Here is a 20,229-nt window from a genome sequence, read left to right as displayed (position 1 = left end):
CTACTGAGCTTGTTGTCCCCCAGGACGCCCGTGCCCCTTCCCACAGAGCTGCTCCCCAGCCGGGTAGATCCCAGCCGGTGCTGCACTCCTGGGTTACGTTCCTCCCAGGTGCAAGACCTTACGCTTGTCCTTGTTGGACTTCATACGGTTCTTGTTAGCCCACTCTTCCAGCCTACCCAGGTCTTCCTACAGGATGGCTCTCCCTTCCAAAGTGTTCACTTCCCCACTCAGTTTGGTATTGCCAACAGACTTCGTCAGGGTACGCTTTATCTCATCCTCCAGATCACTTATGAAGATATTAAGCAGCATTAGGCCCAATATGAATCCCCGGGGGACCCCCCTTGTGTCAGGTTGCTGATTTGGAAAGGAGCCATTTCCCCCCACCCTCTGGGTGCGGCCTGGCAGCCAGCTCCCCACCACCGCACACCCCACTTGGCCAGGCCGTAGCACGTCCATTTCTCTCGGAGGAGGCTGTGGGGAACCATGTCAAGAGCCTTGGAGAAACCCAGGCCTTGCCCTGCATCGACCAAGCAGGTTACTTTGCCATAGAAGGCAATCGGCTTTGCCAAGCACAGTTTGCCCTCGGTGAATGCCTGATGGCTTCTCCCAATCACGTGCTTCATTTGACTGTGATAACCCCCAGGAGGATCTGTCCCCTAACTTTCCCAGGGACTGCAGTAAGACTGATGGGCCTCTAGTTTCCTGGATCCTCCCTTAAGCCCTTCTTGGAGATGGGGATGACATTGGCCTTCTTTCAGTGTTCTGGGACATCCCCCGATCCCCACGACTTGTCAAAGACTATGAAGAGCAGCCTTGCAATGACATCAGCCAGCTCTTACCACCTGCAGGTGGATGTTGTCAGGGCCCATGGATTTGTCAAGCTCCTCTAATAGTTTGCGTACCAACCCTTCCTTCGCTGATGGTGGGTCTGTGTTTGCATTGACCTGGTTTTTGTTGTTCCCAAGACCTGAGGCCCAACAGTGCTGGTAAAGACAGAGGCGAAGAAAGTGTTGAGAACCTCTGCCTTTTCAGCATTGTTGGCAACTAATTCACCTCCCGTATTTAACAGCAGGCCAAAATTCTCCTTCCGTTTCTGCTTATTGTTTACGTACCTGAAGAATCCTTCCTTGTAGTTTTTGAGATCTCTGCCCATTTCAATACAAGATGATCTTTTGCTTTTCCAACTGCATCTCTGCATACCCTAGCAATGCCCTTGTAGTTCTCAGTGGGTCCACTCGTCCATCTCTGGTACGCTTCTCTTTTGGTCCGGATCAGACTCAGGATCTTGCCACCAACGGGGTTTAACTGTACTTCCACTGTTGATTACCATAACAAAGACCACAAAAGGTCTGAAGGCGGCCACAAGAAAAGCTTATCAAAATAAGCTTTTCCATTCTAGCACTACTTCTAAACCATGCCGGGGAGCTGTTTCTTGGTCATCCACCCACTCACCTTCTCCCAGAATAGTTTACAGGTACATTAGCCCTTTCAGAACATCAGAAGGTGGTCTCCCATAACACTTCAAAATATTAGTGAAATTGAGCTGGGAGGGTGAGCTTGCATTACATAGAGTCTATATTCAAAAACATTCCTGCAAAGATATAGCTAATGGTATTATATAAGAAGCATTTAAGTGTAATTTAATTGTGCAAGGGCTAAAAGCCATCACATTAAACCTCTTCTAGAAATATTTGCTAAATGCGATCTACACAAACCTGCGCAAGTACCTGTATGCAACCAAGGCAGATTAACATGAAGAATTATCAAGAATAGTATCAGCTTCAGTATGCAGTCAGGCACCTCTCACGGACAACACAGCTATGCCTGGGCATAGACAGTTACGACATACAGTGAAAATCCAAACATCTCTTTGCAATTAGCTAGTAACATCCCATGGGCAGAAAAGATAATGACACAGATTAATACCACTGAAGTTAATAAACCGGACCTCTACTTTTTAATAATAAAGCTGCAATAAGAAATTCACTTTTGAATAAACCAAAATATCTTTAATTAACTGAAAAATCAATGCATATTATAGAAGCTTACTGTTGGGATATCCAAAACTCAGGAACCAAGTAAACTGAATAATTAGCTTTCAAAAGACAAGTTAAATTATGCAAGGCTCATGAGCTTGGTGTATAAGTAAGATCAGGTTTTGCTTTTTATCTTCCCTTGAGAAATGTTTCTTGTGTTTGGCACGTAGAAGAAAAGAAAGTCCAAAGGACTCTTCAAGGGAAATGGGACTACCAGAAGGAAAGCAATTCTGCTTCACTATCCAGCTTCTTCAGCAGCATAAAATGAGTAAAGCCAAAAGGAGGCATTTATTTGACAGATGCATGTGTGAAAGTGCAAAATAGCAAACTGTGGATCCAATTAACACAATAAGGATACCTAAGTCATACTGTTCATGGTAGGTACATCTTATTCACAATTTAGCTAATTCTGCTTTGGAATTCTCCATAGAAGGAAATAACTAATTTTTTTTATATTTCAAATCAAGCTTGACTAGTATGGGTTTGCTTAAGAGAAGGGTCAAATGTAACTTCATTAAATCCTAAACCTTCAGCAGATGTTACAGAAATAGTAAAGACACCATACGGCTTCTGTTCCCTATCAGTGAATTTGATTGAAAACCATGCTCAACAAACAGAATATGTTTAATTTTTCTCCTCTCTAATGCTCCTTCCCTTCCATCTCGACTCTTACAACACTAAAATATTCAGTCCTACAAATACACCTTGGGATAGTCTGGAGCATTTGACTATTTCAAACTGAGGACTGAAGAATTTCTTTTTGGCACTGCTTCTTGTGACAACAGCATCAGTCCATGCCTGCTGGAAGAAACTATTCCCAAAAACTCAGCGCCCACACCTGCCCTGGAACCTGAGGAGGCAGTGGGGGGAGCCACCTGTTTCTAATCCTGGTCCTGTCACAGTTTAAACCCAGCTGGCAGCCAAACACCACTCAACCGCTCACTCACCCTCCCCCACCACAGGGAATGGGGGAGAGAATTGGCTAGGTAAAGGCACTCATAGGTTGAGATAAAAACAATTTAATAATTGAAATAGGAGAAAATCAAAATAATAATGATAATAATAGAAAATACAAACAAGTAATGCACAGTGAGATTGCTCACCACCTACCGATCGATGCTCAGCATGCTCCCGGCTAGTGATCCCAGAGAAGAGAGAATCCTGAAACCACAATCCTGGAAGCCAGAGTGAGCTTCCTGCTCCACCCTCATCTATATACTGAGCATGACGTTAGATGATACGGAATATTCCACTGACTATGCTCCCTCCCAGCTTCTTGTGTACCTGCACACTACCTGGGACAGGGGAAGGTGAAAAGTCCTTGATTTCTTAGCAAGAACTAAAAACACCAGCGCTTTATCAACATTCTTCTCATACCAAATCCCATACTGAATCCAAAACACACCACTATCCTAGATACTGAGACAGAAAAAAAATTAGCCCTATCCCAGCCCAAACCAGGACAGGTCCCTCAAGCATAATTGGAGATACATACCCTACATATACTCCCAAAGTCTGCCTACCTTGCCTAGATTAATCTTAAAAAGTAATGAATGTAAAAGCTTGCTTTTAGCCAGGTCTAAGGTTGAACTCCTAAACAACTGCAAACAAGACTGGAAAGCCAAAGCCAAGTCTTCAGCTCCATTACAGAATAAATTTGACAAATTGTTTGTTAGCAGGTCTATTATTCTCATCTTGATCCCCAGCACGCATCCCAGTCATGTTATCAGGAAATCTGTAGAGGCAAGATTGCATTCTGAATACTGCCCCCCAGGAACTCTATGGACTCCTACCTATGTAATTTAATATGAGAGTACCTCACCTGTCTACTGTGGTTATGTTTAAAACACACACTTGTGCAGACACTACTGAGCTTATAGATGGAGAAGCACCACACAAAGCGTAGTGCCCATTTCTTTCAGGGGATTTAGGCACATGCGCTGACATTTTTCTCTCCAAAACCAGCTCTCTGATTTTGGACAGAAAACCAACAGTGTGAAAACATTTCTTAAGACCTGTGCCTGAATCATGCAGGAAGATTCAAGCTTCCCTTATGGCAAGCACGTGGGTGGGATTTAGTCTCTAAATCACAGTGTCTAGTGGTGTTTGAGGTCCTTTACAGTATCAAAGACATTTGCATGGACCAGTAGACGTAACAAATCCTATGAAATATCCGTATCATCTGAAACAGTAGCTGGATACAAGGTGTAATTCTCTGAGGTTTTTAAATTGGCAACAGGGGTGTGTTCAAGCACCTGAATCACCAGATTTACAGACAGCTAAACAAATGCCTCCAATGCTGTATTATCTCCCAGTTCTAAATAACTGGATGCTTATTATCCACTCAATACCATTATTATCCTTCATAATTAACTCCGATTTCCTTCAAAACATGGTTTCAATGGGCCTCAAGGTTGGAAACGAATCATTCTGAATCTGGAGCATCTCCCCCAAATGCTTTTGAAGGGAGCACAAGCCATCCCTTTTGAGAAAAACATAACCTATTTTAGCATTTAAGAAGGCTCTCAAATGCAATAAAACAAAAGACTAAGCCAGGTACACCAATCCTGAAAACCCTGCCTGTACACTATTACTCAAGTCACAAAGGCGAGGTCATACAGGTACAATTTCTCTCTTCTCATTTACCCATCCTGTAAGATTCCTGAAATAACTTTGGGAAAGTTTTTGAAACAGGGTAGAGCTAAAATAAAAAAAGGATTATGGTAAAGTCTAGAAAACGGTTTTTAAGAGGCATATAACCATTCACTATGTATCAGTTGCCATTATTTTTAAGACTACTGTGTTCATAAGAGACAATAAACAGGACATCTAATGCAGGGGTCTGTGAAGCACCAAGCTTCCTCCCAGACATAGGGCCGCGCAGCTAAAGCACCCCTGTACAAACAGGGAGGCAGCACCAGTAGCCTTAGGAACACAAAGCAGCAAACACTCTGTAACACCTCTAGTCAACCACGTTGTTGCATAGACTTCAAAAGTATATTTGAGATCCACTTGACAATAGCCAAGTTAACCATGGGCGAATGTCTTTTTGAAGCAGTAACACCAACTGGATGAATTGTGTTGCTGCTAGCATTGCCAAAATCAGAATCAAGGACTCATTAATTGGTCAGATAACACCATCTCAGGTACTTTATGACATTATTATTTTATATTCTGCTGAATTCATCATCAAAAACTATGTCCAAGAATTACACTGACTTGTAAGTGAAACACTGGATGTCATAAACTCATTAGAAGCAGATCACAAAATTCATCCTTTATTCAGCATGGTGTAAAATGAACTCTTTTCTTCACAAAGAAGTCACTGGCAATGTTCATGTCACCAGGAAAGACAGGATGTCAGTTCTGAATTAACTGTCTTACCAAACACAAAGAGTCCTTCACAAGAACTTCTTCAGTAATTAGTTACAGTTAATAAAATCATTACATCTAGTAGATGATGCACAGTACCTGTACAAGCACAGTACAACCTAGTCCAACATTCACATTTAATCTTAAAGAACAATTGTTCTATGAAAGCACTGAAGCAGGATTCTCATTTAGAGAAAATATTAAATATTGTTTTGCGTTCAGCAGTTTCATCAATAAAACTGGTAATAATACAGGTAATGCTGGCAATCTGAAACAAAAAAAAAAAATCTGCAAGTACCTAAAAATAAACTACAGAATTATTTTTCAGAACAGAAATATGTGGAGTTTTAGACCACTTAAGAAAGAAGCTGTAGATTCTACAGTGCTTCTAGTAGCATACAAGAAAACTAATTTAATTGTCATGTACTAAAAATATGGAACTGCCCTTCAAAAGAAACAAGGGTTCTGTACAACTTTGGCTATTGCTAATTGAAAAGTTCCCAAAACTATCAGCTATAAATAAGATCATCCTATTTCCAGCAACTTCAGTGAGAGTCTTCATTTTTATCAGTGTTTACAATAAATAATACAGAAATACATAGAAAATGACCAATTACATAGAAATAAGAATAACCAGTTGTCATTATTCACACAAATGTATCAATTTTGTTAAAATAATGCAAGTGTATTGTGCAATTTTAAGTGTTTGCTATATTTAGCAACATTTGGGTTTATTGCATTCATTTAATTTTCATATTAATGTTTCTGATATTTAAAAAAAAATGTCCTTAGCCTTTTCCTACCATTCAGTACCTTGTTTGAAACCTGTCATAGCTTTTGAGTAGGGAGAGTCAGAAAGTCCTGACTAGAGAGTTTGAGAAAAACTCTCTAGTTAGTAACATCCATGACCGCTCAAGACAATCGAGATTATTTAAGTAGGGCAAGTCTCCTGACTAACATCAGTGAAAATGCTCATCAGGACATTATGCTCATGTGTACACTCCATTGCAAAGATATAGTAAATATCTTCCTAATAATACACAGCAATTTGGAACTGAAAGCTGTGCCTTTTCTCCAAAATTCACCTCTCTGAAAAGTGTTCTAATTCAGAATATACTAAGATGATTCTAATAAAATGTCACCGGTAAGCATGCCCTTGAATATTAGTTACTAGGCTGATGAATTTAAGTCCTGTATCAATATACTAAATACACATATTTAAACTTGGCTAAATTTGAGGAGATTTTAGCACTATGCTATTTCTCAATCTTTCTAACATTACTCCTAAAAGTCTCCACCAATGTGGCAGTACCAAATTGCCAAAGACTCTCAGTCCCTAGTAACTCCTGATTTCCTGAGAAACATCCCAATTTAAAAATACACAGAACTTCATGCTTTTTAACATAACTCTCTAGGAACACAAAATAACCAAGGTAACTTTTCCCAAATCCCAAAACTGTAAGGCACACACTATACATACAGATCTACACAATGCAAAACATGCAAATTCTACCAATTTTTTTTTTTTTTTTTTTTTTTTTTTTTGCCAACCACACTGGCATTTTGGGGGGTACTGATTAGTGGATAGCTTATGCCTGCTTTCTGCATAGAACAGCTAACAAGAAATCCTGAGATGTCTTCTCTTTCAAAGTGACTTCTAGCTAGTCTTCTAAGTCAGACGATCTCCGCAGATATCTTTCCGTAAGGCAACTATTTATGTTAGCACTATGCTACCCCTCAGTCTTTCTAACATTCCTCCTAACAGTCTGTCAGCTTATTTGAATATTTTTCCAAAGGTATGTCCACATGAATGAACCCCTCATTGTCTAGCAGCCCTCTCTTATTGGATCCGTGTCACAGCACACTGAAGGCTCAGTCCAGCTCGTGGGTTAAAAAAGTGAGTTTGTATTTCCTATCAGGAAAGCAAACATTAGAAAGGCACAATCAAAACAGAGCTGCTGTTTGACATAACCTAGTCAAATTCTGAAGTGCAGGGAAGATGTATATAGATTCCCAAAAATCAACCCATCAAGACAAGCTTTTCCAGCTGAAGAGCTGAAAGCACACTACAAACCACTCCCGCCTTCCAGGCACCTTCGGAGGTGCCTCCCTTTTCAGAACTTTTTCTTACTGCCTGGAGGCAATACTACCTCCTCCCACGCAAAGAGAGTTGTAAAGAGAGCCAAGGTTGTAACAGACATACCAGAAGCTGTCCTAAAGCAGACAACTGTCCACTTTCAATTTGGCTTAAGTATAAACTACTCTAATCTGTTATTTAACGTTGGTAGGATGTAGGGAAAAAAAACGGCAAAAATTTCAGCCTAAAAATTTATGAAAAAAAATGCAAAGAACGTCTTTTCAAGTGTACCCCTATGGCCTGAAAACATGCATACTTCCTTTTAAAGTACGCCCTTCCATCAAGAAAAAAAAAAAAAAGTTAATTAAAAATACATTTAAGCAACACTCAACTATTGACTAGACATATAGTCCCACAAAGAAGTATTATTAGAGTCCCTTGTCTCTTCAGAGCTCACATGCCACGCAGGCATTTCAAACAGCACATCAGCTATTTGATGACCAGCAAATAACAGCTTCCTAATTGATAATTTATTATTATTACAGTTTGGAATTAGGACTTTAAAAACAAGAAAGTACTGCTGCTTTCCTGTAATATTACAATGTGTGCAAACTAGAATCAAAACTAACAGCTGCTGCCCACCCTTCCTGGGATGACTGCCTGTAGTACTGGCAATACATGCAAGAGGATACTTTGAGAAAGACACCTGTATGGTTTCCTACAGTGAGGAAACCCCTAACCATCTTTTTACAAAGCTTATAAATGTTGGAAATGCATGCTTATTCCATGAGGGAATGGGGAGGAGAACAAAAATTGAGGCATGCTACTATTCGTGACTGATACATTGGAAAGGAGGATAGCCCCATTACGTCTCTAATAATGAGAGAATGGTAAAGCAGGATTTTCTTCCAGTTGAGCAGTTTTTCAAATGCTTACATTTCTACAAATGTAGTCATATTCTGTCAGAACGTATGTAAAATGTCTTAAAATGTGTTTTAGAAAAATTGCAGTGTAAGGTAAGAAATACACACGTATTAGTCAAGATTCTCCTAACCATCAAAAGCCTTTGAACAAGTATGAGTATTTAGCATGGCAGATATACAAACTGTTGAGATGTACAGAATTAACTTCTAAAGACTCCCCATAAAAAAAAAAAAAAAAAAAAAAAGCCACACTAACAAGAAAATTACATAACCAAGCATTTTATTGATATTCATGCTTCAGATGCAACACAGCTCTATACCATATGATAGCACGCTCAGCAATAAAAACCTCAGGGAAAGGAGAAGCAAGAGGTGGGACAACATCCATGCTTATGGTGTTTGTGTTCCCAAACAACTGTTACAAATCTCATATTTTCTCCCCATCTCACAGCAGAAAGGAGTGAATGAGAGGCTGGGTGGGTGTTTGGCTGCTGGCCAGGGTCAGCTCACCACAAATAATAAATTTACAGAAAGAAATGGAAGAGAGTACTTTCAGCGACCCTCTTTACTCTTTCCTAATCTTCCAAGGAGAGAACAAATTGTTCCCCCATAGAGCAGCAGCTAAGAATAATGCCTTCACATTTCTTGAACAAATTAATCAGAATCCAGCTTCCAAATACAGACTCACTAAGCAACTCAGTTCAGCAGCTTCACAAGTTTCAAAGAAAGGAGTGGTTGATATAGATATAAATGTTTCTGCCTATGTTTTAAGAAATACGTTTTAAGAAACATGTGCAAGTAAGTCATTATTGTACAAACTCATCTACGTATTCTCACAACTTCTTCAGAATCCATTTTACAACAGGAAAACAGAAATTTACTCCACAAATCATCCAATAAATGCTTCAATCACCAACTCATCATTCCGTGATCATCTATTCTTACTGTATGACCACCATGATTAAGTTTCAGCCTTGCAATATCAGTTTGTTTATTTTTCAGGCCAAAATGCCAATATACCTTTTGGGCAAGCAAGAGAAACAGATGGCTCAGAGTAAATACATGCCATAGAACAAATGATGGAAAAGTCTATGGAGGTGTATAGTCCATATCCTTAAGCTACAATCCTAAACTCAGCATACAATGAAAGGGGAGAGCTAGCAACTTTTCCTTCCCTAAAATATCAATTAGGTAAAACATTCTCCACCCTCCTCTTAAAGATACTCTTCTCTAGCAACAACAAGATTTAACAAGCCAGAAAAATAACACAGGTTTTAATTTGCATCTCAGAGAGATGCATTCAGCTAGAGGCTGGCCACCAAACTCTTGTCCACACATGAATGATGTACTGAAGAAAACACAGAAAATGCCAACTGTTCTTTCAGCAAAAACAAACTGGTAAATGCCCAAGCAGTCCAGAATAGCCACTGTAGCTTAAGTCGGTTTTGGTTTCTACCTAGCCTAATGGATTTTCAATAAACTACACACAGTCACGTACAGCTTCAAGAGGGATACTCTATACCAAGTGACTAGAATAACCTAAGGGAACACAGGGCATAGGGACCTTTCACACCAGGGGTTAATTCAGTGAGCACTGTTACTACAGAACCAAAGCATGCTGCTACTTCTTCCTTCAATCACATTTTTCAGTGTCTGCACAAAGTGTTGAGGTGGGTTGACCCTGGCCAGCAGCCAAACAGCCACAGAGCTGCTTGTTCATCCCCCATCAGAGTGGGACAAGGGAGAAAATAGGAAGAACAAAAGGAAGAAAACTTACGGGTTGAGATGCAGACAGTTTAGTAATGGAAGGAAAAAAAAAACACAAAAGCAAAAACAAACAAAAAACAATCGAAGGAAATTGCTCACCACATCCCACAGGGTGACCAGTGCCCCACCAATCTCCAAACAACAGACACCTTGGAAGCAAAAAAAGCCCTTTCTTCTTCCTCTACCTCAGTTTTTAATTCTGAGCATGACAACACAGTATGGACTATCCCTCTGGCCAATGCAGGTCAGCTGTCCCAGCTGTGTTCCCACCTAACCTCTTGCCCTAGCCAACTCACTGGACAGCAGGCTGGGAAAAAGAAAGCCTTGATGCTATGCAAACACCACTCAGCAACAACCAAAACACTGGTGTGTTATCAACACTGTTTTAGCCACAAATCTAAAGCACTATGACTATGATGAAAGTTAACTCCTAAACCCAGTACAAGCACATGCTCGCACTGCTTTGTGCAAACAGAGGCGATCAAATTCCTCAGAGAGAGGAGCATAAAGAATGTCCTCACTGTAGATCCCCATAGGGAGAGTGATTGCAATAAATAGAAAATTGCTCATTTCTGCGATGTGATGAGGTTTAAAAAGCAAGAATAGGTAAATACAGAATGACTGACTGTTGCTCATAATGTAAGAATAAGGAGGTACATGATAAAACCGAATATTAGGGTGAAAACAATACCAAATGGAATGCCTTTCCTATGTAGAACGTAATTACATCTGGGAATTCATTGTCACAAGATGCCAACAAACTTCAAGTGCAAGCACGCTCAAAAAATAATTAGATGAATGAATGGAAGTCAGATACCTTGGTAGTTACTGAAGTCAACAGCTCAGAGATTACAATTAGGTATTAATGAGCCTAATGTCTCTGTGGGTTCAACCCTTGTTTCCTTCTCTTAGTTCAGACATCAGCTACCATATTTCTAACAAACTTCCAACTACACATTATAGGTCACTTTTTAAACTGCCTTCAATTAGATAAGCTTGTCCAAACTAGAGAGTAGATTTTGGTTTGTCTTCTTTCTCCAAACATTAAAGCATAATTCAGTTTAAAAAAATGCATAGGATGGGAAGCGCTCAACACCAGCTTCAACAATTGTTACTAAAAACAATTTACCAGGAAAACATTAATCTGTTACCTGGAGTAATGAGGACTTCCAGCAAATTTTGTAGGGGCAAAAATAAAACCTGTTCAGTACTCAAAACACTAATATGAGTTAGAATTAATCACACATTTAACATCTTCCAAATAAACTCTACATTTTAACTATCCAGCAAAAGACATGTGCCTTTCCTTCCCCTTACCACCTCCCTAACCCAACAGCAGCTCCTATGACTATGTAAGAGAAGAGGAATGAAACACTCAGGAAGAACATGGACCAGCCTGAGCTCAGTTCAGTATTTATAAAGGATAACTTTTTTCAGAGATGGAGCTGTAACTTAACCAGAACATGCAGAAATAGACACTGGTACTTTACGAAGGATGAATTTTCTATTAACTCTGTAAAAAAAAAGATTCTTCAACTCTCTAATGTTCTTCCTGACAACAGAAGACTACACGTACTAAATCTGTAAATGATACTGGAGATGCAAGGGACTGCAACTATCTTAGATGCCAAATTAAAATTTACAATTATCTTGAAAGAACATGAATAGTAAAACATATTACATTAAAGCAAGAGTAAGGAACTACAAAAAGAGAGGGTGCCAAGAAACAACACATTAGTTGCAGTTTTGCAGAAACACATCTACAGACTACAGCAAGTCACAATCATCATGTAATTTGTCATGCTGGAAACACGGAAAGACAGGAAACATTAATATTTAAAGACAATGGTGAGGCCTTAAAATATACCAAGTTGTCCTTCCACTAGTCAGTACCAGAAGACTCCATTAGAGTACTGTTGTCTTTGTTGCACACCCTGCCCCTAGCAAGACACATACCAGTTTAGAAGGATGCAGTGGAGGATAACAAAAATGACCAGCAACGTATAAGACATTACCTACTAGGAAAGATACAACAAACTTGGGTTAGATAGGTTATTGGGAGGAGAAATACATTGATGTATTTCAGAAACACGTATGTGTCAGCTGCAGAAAGGATCAAGAAGAAAACAAAAGGGTGAAAAATAGCAGTGTGCACTCCTCTTAATTTTAAAAGCAGAAAGCCCAAGCATCACTTCAGGTTCAGCTTCAAAGAAAGTTCCATAAATACAGAACTGCCAGAACCATATACTGTCATTCAACAACTTTTCATCTTCCTCCTATTTCAATGGATCTAGTGATCTCACCTCTTCCAAAGGCCAAGCTAGCTTTTAGAGAAAACTGCGCAGGTCTAACCTTTAAACTAATTTATACAATGCAAAAGGCCCTAGTCAGGAGTTGGTCAGTGTTCCCATATAAATAGCAAAAGAGTTCCTCCAAATATCTATGCACCTAATTCCAGGATGATATAAGTTTACTGTCATCGCCAGAAGCAAGTCAGATAAAAAGGAATTTATTTTTTTTACCCTGTCCGGTGAAAAGCGGTGTGTGTTTACTTAGACTCAGCACCTCACCGATACAATGTGACCTTCAGATGAAAGCCAGCTTGCACCTGAACTGACAGTTGGTTTAGTATTCTTCCTCCTAAAAATTTATCTCTGCAACCTACCATGTGGACATACATAACCCTTCCTGCACCTTCTCTGGAATTTCTAACGTTTTTTCTACTCACTGACTAGGCTCAAGTCAAGTCTATCCTCAAGAAAACGATTAAGCTTGACTATTAGATCTCTGCTCTGCGGCAGTGGATTACCATTTCCACTTCAATAGTACTGTTTCACAGTCTCTAAAAAGCCTGAAGACTGAAAAGGGTCTACACAGATGTTAGTATATTGAAAACAACAAAATCTAAATTCGGAACTCATAACAGCTTTTAAATAAAGGTATTACTCAAATTCTGACACGACAGTTTCCTGAAGCACGTGAAGGGTAAGCCTTCGACGCTAGAGATCGTCGTGCACTTTACAAGCAAAGCTGTCGGTTTACCATCACCCACCAAAATGAAGCAAGTAGCGCTCGAACGGGAGAAACACTACGTGATCACCCGCCGGCTTTTCGCCCTTCCAGTTCGCTACGTTTATTAATACCACTACTAACTCCTGAGGGCATTCAGGCCCATTCCCCCACCACCACCACCACCCTTGGCGATGCTCCCGTTATCCCTCTTTCCGTGAACGCACCGGGGCCCAGAGCAGAGACAGAACGAGGTGAACGGGACCGGCCTTTACCCGCCACCCCGCGCCGAGGGGCGCGCTGGGGCCGGGGCACCCTGCCCGCCCGGGGAACGGGCCGGGGCTGGCACCGGCCAGCGGCCTGGCTGCCGCGAAACAGCCGGGCCCCGCTCCTCACCGAGGGGACCAGGCGGCGGCTCCGCACCAGCGGCGAACACCGCCCGCCCCCGGCCGCCGCAGCCCCGGCCGCCCCCCGCCCGCCGCGCACCTGCCTTCCGGCCCGCCGGTTCCGCTGCCGCCAAGAGCCGGCGCGGTCACGACGCTGCCGTAAAGCGAGCAGGCGGGGCGAAACGCGGCGTGGGGCCTGCGTGGCCGTGGCCGTGACCCGGCCCCGCCCCGCCAGATTCTCCCGCGCCCTCCTCCCTGCCCTCTCTACGCCGCGGGAAGCCGGCGCTGTGCCCAGGCCTACCCCGGCGGCAGGCCGCACCTCCGCCTCCTCCTCCTCCGCCGTCCTCCCTCCCTCCCTCACCGCCCGCACCGGCGCCGCCCGCTGCCTTTTCCCTGTGGACAAACGCGTCTCGCCGCGGTGCCGGCCCACCCCGGTTCTACTCCGCGTGGTCAAAGACGGCGTGGGGGCAGCTCCCGGCAGCGCCGGGGCCTCCGGCTCTCCCGGCGATGGGTTCCCGTGGCCTTCGGCCCTCTGTGCTGGGGGGCGGCTCGTCCGTGGCTGCAGGCTCGGCGCTCCCCAAACCACGTCTGTGCCCCAGCGTGGGCTCTACCCGCGCCTCCGCTCTTACTTCTTCAGTCTGGCGTGTTCCTGAGGTTTCTGATCCAAACTAGTCAAAGGGCGGTCAAGAGCGAGCTGTGCGGAGAGAGTGGGGAAGAAGGGTGAGCCGTGTCAGGTAATTTTAGGACAATACCAAGTTGCAAGGAAAGAAATGCTCACTGTAGAGTGCTTGGGTGTCTGTATGCAAATGCACCTGGACTCCTTAAGAGGCCTCCAACTGGGTAACTTTTCATTCAGATGATTTATTTCTGGCTTCTGTCCTCTCACTTTGTGTTCAGTCCTGCGAAGCATGTAGTGGCACTGGCTTCTCGGACCACTGAACGGCTTTCATCTCTGCAATTCTAGCAAGTATTCCGCTCATACAAAAGAAGGCAACTGCTCACGCATGTATGTGCCTCTGTATGTATTTGTACAGTTGGAGATGTTCAAAAACACACACCAGAGAAAATGGTAACATTCTCCACCCCATGCTAAAAAGAAGGAAACATACGCAGTTCAGAGGAATCATAAAGCGTGTGTATCTTTGAGTTAGTAGCTGGACATGTGGAACTGATCATAATGTTTCTAGACCACTTACCCTTAAAAGTGTTTGACTAGTCTAAACACTGGAAGTGCCAAATTTTTGCCACTTCTATTCAGTTGTCACGTTATTAAAAATCTTCATAGTGCACTAGCAAAGATTAAGTACTGTAATTAAGCTCCTGTAACTCGATGCTAGATACCTCAGGATTTCAATTTTTGTAGCATAATTTTTCAACCATATTCTCAAAGCAAATATGAATGTTTTATAAATACAGTGTTTTATATTTCTAATGCATGGATCTGTCAGACAAATTTAATTTAAAAAGAGAACGGTCCTCATGAATTCTTATAATATTCTTTTTAAGGAACATTTTTATATTCTTTCCAAGCACAAATTTTTAATGATGAGTAAGAACTAGTCATTGACATATTGCTTTCCTTAAGATAGGAGGAAATTCCATTACAAACCTGTGAGTCAAAGCGTCACTTAACAAATGCTACAATTCTACCCTTCCTGACTTCTTGAAACTTGTACTTCACATAAAAGCAAGTTTCCAGCCTAATCAAGCCAAGACTTTTCTTCTTATAAAGGATAGACTGAGGCAATACTGAGACAATGTGTATACTTCCCTTTGAAGACAAAAACTAGTATAATTTGAATGTTTTCTAGTGGATAAACAGCAATACGGGGATACTTAATAATGAAGTGTTGGGGATTTTTTAATAGACATTCAGGATTAATTGATTGTCAGCCCAATTAGTGTTTTAACAGTCTTAAGAGTCCAAGTTATCTCCTAGAGAAGATTCTCTCTTTTAAAATGCAGCTAGTATCTACACTTTTCTTTGGTGTTAAGGTCACCTTTCAAATGTTCCTCTGGATCCTAAGGGACCTATCTGTCCCTCTCAAGGAGAATGCAGGCGGGGCTTAGAAGATGACAGAATCATGAGGTCTTCCCTCAGGATAGTGTTCCCACTGCGGGGTTTCTTCTTTCTCCCAGGAGGAGATGCCTGCTTTCTTCTTCCCATCTTGTAACCTGATAGTGTTTATATGTTTTGTTTTGTTTTGTTTTTTAACACAATCTGCTTCCTTCTCATCGGCTTCCAGCTCAAGTCTGAGAGTTGCTCTGCAGCCTTCCCAGCCTCAGCTGATAGAAATGGCTGTCATTTTGTACAGACTGACTGACTCAGTTTGTCAGACTGTTGCCATATGTGGCATTGACCAAGGTTAAGATAAAACACATCACGCCATACTCACTTGACCACTAGACCACTGTTAAAGCAAGCTAAAGCCAACTCAATCTGAGACCAGCCCAGACAAATTCTGAGACCTTGCACTGTCAGGTCAATACAAAGCCTGAGGTCTTCTACTAATTGGGAAAAAAAAAAAAAAAATCACATTTACTGGGTTCCATTTGTTTCCTCATTTGGAAATGTAGAAACATTTGGAAAATGTTGAAGCTTTCCATTTTTGTAGCTCTCTGTTTTTTCTTGACATTCACTTCCGAGCAGACATTAGGAATATACCCCAATATACCTCAGCCTTACTATGACCTAGCCTTCAAGGACCTTAAATGCACAAATGATTGTACATGCTAACCTGCTACTGTTCCAAATTTTAAATAATTTTTGAAGCAAGTTTTTTAAATAGCCTATGTCCTCAGTTGTATTTATACTGGATGTATGTGTAAGGTAATGTTTTACAATAAAGATGTTATCTGATATATTTTGTTGGACCAGAAGTGCCAGACATTGCATGGAATTAATGTTATCAAATGCAGATGACTTAACATAGACTTACTAAGTACCCCTGGGAAATACTCTGATATTCTTCAGTATGTACTAATTTTTTTTGGAACACATACATTGTATAAAAGTGATGAATTATAGAGAGGACTTTATCTTAAAAATTTTACATTCCTGCTATACAGAAGTCTAGGTCTGTGCTTGTCTTCTGCATCTACTTAAGAATCAGTGGAAGCACACGCATTCTGTCCATCTCACCCTAAAATCAGATGAGTCATACTGTGAGAGTGCCAGCACTTCTCAATTATTGGTAAAGGGAGCACAAAATGACCAGCTCAGCTGTAGATGTGTATATATTAATGTAATATCTAAAGTTAGCTAAAGGGAAGTACACAAGGTGAGTAGAATTTCACCCTATTTATGGACTAAGATGGACAGAATTGTAAATTATGAGATGAACTTAAAAGGTATTTGCTCCACAGGGGGAAAAAAAAAAAAACCAACTCATTTCTTGCATCATTTGTTTGATGTCCACGCCTTAAGTAATCTTTTGTTTATTCTGTTTTGTATAGTACCAGATCTTTGGTAGCACTTCAATATTCTTTAGTACCTAAATCTGCAGTTCTCTATGTCATGTCCTTTGTTTGACTGTTAGGCCTCTTGCCAGTCCAATAAAAAGGTGTAAAAAAATCTGTCTTCTGCATCAAATCCTTCCAGCATAGCCATGTGAGAAGTTCCAATTCTAATTTTAGAAAAAAGTTTCAGTGAAGTAGGCCCAAAATTGCAGAATCTGGGAAGCAAGAAACGTATCTGATTTTAAGTCTGTGAAATACCATGCAAATTTACCTGAGTGAATTCACTACTGCATTTCTCACTTTGTGTTTCTTAACCAAGCAATGTTGCATTCAGAGTTAAACGAGGGGTTTTCACATGGAGAACAATGGGTACTTACAAGATCTGATCCGTAGTTTATGGTCACTGAATACTACCAGCTGGTAACGCAAATTATTATCTGCAAATACATTGTAATTTATGGGCTATTGAACTGACTCTTGTTTCTTTTTAACAACTAAAAACTAATGCTAATATATGAACCATGAATTTTACAGTTACTTGAAGCGTACTTCAGATTCAGAAAAGAAATGGACTAGTAATCAGAATGACCTTGTCTTTACTTTGACAACAGAAAACATATTAAATCACCGTGTTAATTCAAAAAATTCGGCCTCTGTTGAAGTTGTAAGATGAACCTGACAGACATCCTTGACTCGCTGTTGATCTCTGCTGTGATGAGAGTATCAAGCATTCAAAAATAAATGCTCTCTCCAGATGCCACTGTTACCAGCACCGGGAGAAGAATTGTAAATCAATGGTATTATGTGAGGATAATGCAGCTTCCTCAGAAAACATCCAAAATCTCTACTGCCCACGATTACAGAGTTATCATACTGTGCATGGTCACAACTGCAATGCTAGCAAAAGGTGGTGCGTCTAAGATGCTGTCATTAAAATGAACTGTAATTCTTGACAGTCATCTCGTTCCCATGGCTTTTAATACTTTCTTTAAAAGTCACTGTGGTGGGTTGACCCTGGATGGATGCCAAGTGCTCACCAAAGCCACTCCATCACTCCACCTCCTTAACTGGATAGGGGAGAAAATATAATGAAAGGTTCATGGGTTGAGATGAGGACAGGGAGATCACTCAGCAGTTACTGTCATGGGCAAAACAGACTCAACTTGGGGAAATTAGTTTAATTACCAAACAAAGCAGAGTAGGATAACGAGAAATAAAACTAAATCTTATAAAAACCTTCCCCCCCACCCCTCTCTTTTTAGAATTATTGAATCATAGGGTCATTTAGGTTGGAAAAGACCTTTAAGATCATCAGGTCCAAATGTTAACTCATGATGTTCTTGTAGTCCTCCTGAGTTGCCTGCCCCTTCTTCCAAAGGTCATAAACTCTCCTTTTTTTCCTGACTTCCAGCCAAAGCTCTCTGTTCGGTCAGGCTGGTCTTCTCTGCTGGCTCATCTTTCAGCACATGGGGACATCCTGCTTCTCTGTCTTTAAGATTTCCTTCTTGAAGAATGCCCAGCCTTCCTGGACTCCTTCGCCCATCAGAACTGCCTCCCAGGGGACTCTGTCAACCAGTCAAAACAGGCCAAAGTCTGTGCTCCGGCAGTCCAGGGTGGCCGTTCTGCTGAACCCCTTCCTTCTCTGAAAATCAAAAACTGTAATTTCATTATTGTTCTTCCCAAGACGGCCTCCAACCATCACATCACGCACAAGTCCTTCTCTGTTCGCAAACAACATGTCCAGCGGGATGCCTTCCTTGGTTGGCTCCCTCACCAGCTGTGTCAGAAGTTATCTTCCACACACTCCGGGAACCTCCTGGACCATTTCCTCTCTGCTGTATTGTATTGCCAGCAGACATCTGGTAAGTTGAAGACCCCCACGAGAACAACGGGTAGCAGTCGTGAGGCTTACCCCAGCTGCTCATAGAATATTTCAGCTGCCTCTTCGTCATGGTTGGGTGGTCTGCAACAAATGCCCATCATGATATCTGCCTTGGTGGCCTTGCCCCTGATTCTTGCCCATAAACACTCCTCCCTCCCCTGTGAGTGGCGCAGGGGGACAAGGAAAGGGGGTTGCAGTCAGTTCACCACACGTCTCTGTTCTTCCTCCTCATGGGGAGGACTCCTCACACTCTTCCTCCGCTCCACTGTGGGGTCCCTCCCACGGGAGACAGTCCTCCACGAACTTCAGTGTGAATTCTCCCCACAGGCTGCAGCTCTTCACGAACTGCTCCAGCGTGGGTCCCTCCCACGGGGTGCAGTCCTTCAGGAGCAGACCGCTCCCGCGTGGATTCCCCACGGGCTCACAAGTCCCGCCAGCAAACCTGCTCCAGCCTGGGCTCCTCTTTCCACAGGTCCTGCCAGGAACCTGCTCCAGCGTGGGCTTCCCACGGGGTCACAGCCTCCTTCGGGCATCCCCCTGCTCCGGCGTGGGTTCCTCCACGGGCTGCAGGTGTGTATCTGCTCCACCGTGGATCTCCCTGGGCTGCAGGGGCACAGCCTGCCTCACCGTGGGCTTCCCCACGGGCTGCAGGGGAATCTCTGCTCCAGTGCCTGGAGCACCTCCTCCCCTCCTTCTGCACTGACCTTGGTGTCTGCAGGGCTGTTTCTCTCATATATTCTCACTCCTCTCTCCTGTCTGCAGTTGCAGTTGCTCAGCAACCTTTTCCCCCTTCTTAAATACATTATCCCAGAGCTGCTACCACCTTTGCTGATGGGATTGGCCTTGGCAAGTGACTGGTCCATCTTGGAGCCGGCTGGCACTGGCTTTGTCAGACACAGGAGACTTCTAGCACCTTCTCACAGAAGCCACCCCGTAGCCTGCCCGCTACCAAAACCTTGCAGTGCAAACCCAATACAGTCACAGAGATATCGTAAATGGTCTGCAAGTTCTTGAAACTTAATACACAGTGTATCATAAGAAAATACTGCTGAAGAAGATATGCATAAGAAAACATGTAGCCACTGCTGCATAAAAATTCATAATTCAAAGTTGTTCTTTGAAACCTCAGCCTTTTTTAATGTAATGCAAGCTACATAAAGGGGATATATCATCTCCATTATTACCGGTTCTTCTGTATCGCTCTCTGACTTCAATCTAGTCATATTATCTTCTACTGGATAAGAATGTACCTAGGTTTAATGTTCAGTTGCTCTTCTTTAACATAGTGATTTTTCAGAGCAATCTTATATTTTGTCCA

The 20,229-nt window shown here is 42.1% G+C and overlaps 1 protein-coding gene across 1 annotated transcript in view; it reads right to left on the bottom strand.

Annotated features, from left to right (window-relative positions):
* The window catches only part of LOC116959307 (activating signal cointegrator 1 complex subunit 3-like), a 160,482-nt gene extending 143,359 nt beyond the window's left edge, over window positions 1–17,123 (bottom strand). The window contains exon 1 of the mRNA XM_042803432.1: window positions 13,671–17,123. The gene's annotated coding sequence lies outside the window, so the exon portion shown is untranslated. The remainder of the gene's footprint in view (window positions 1–13,670) is intronic.
* Between the last annotated feature and the right edge of the window lie 3,106 nt (window positions 17,124–20,229).

Source organism: Tyto alba, unplaced genomic scaffold, assembly GCF_018691265.1.
Source record: "Tyto alba isolate M040663 unplaced genomic scaffold, T.alba_DEE_v4.0 Super-Scaffold_40, whole genome shotgun sequence".
NCBI classification, from domain to species: Eukaryota; Metazoa; Chordata; class Aves; order Strigiformes; family Tytonidae; genus Tyto; species Tyto alba.
The sequence above is the reverse complement of the archived record's forward strand: the minus strand, read 5'-3'. Positions and strand labels throughout refer to the sequence as shown.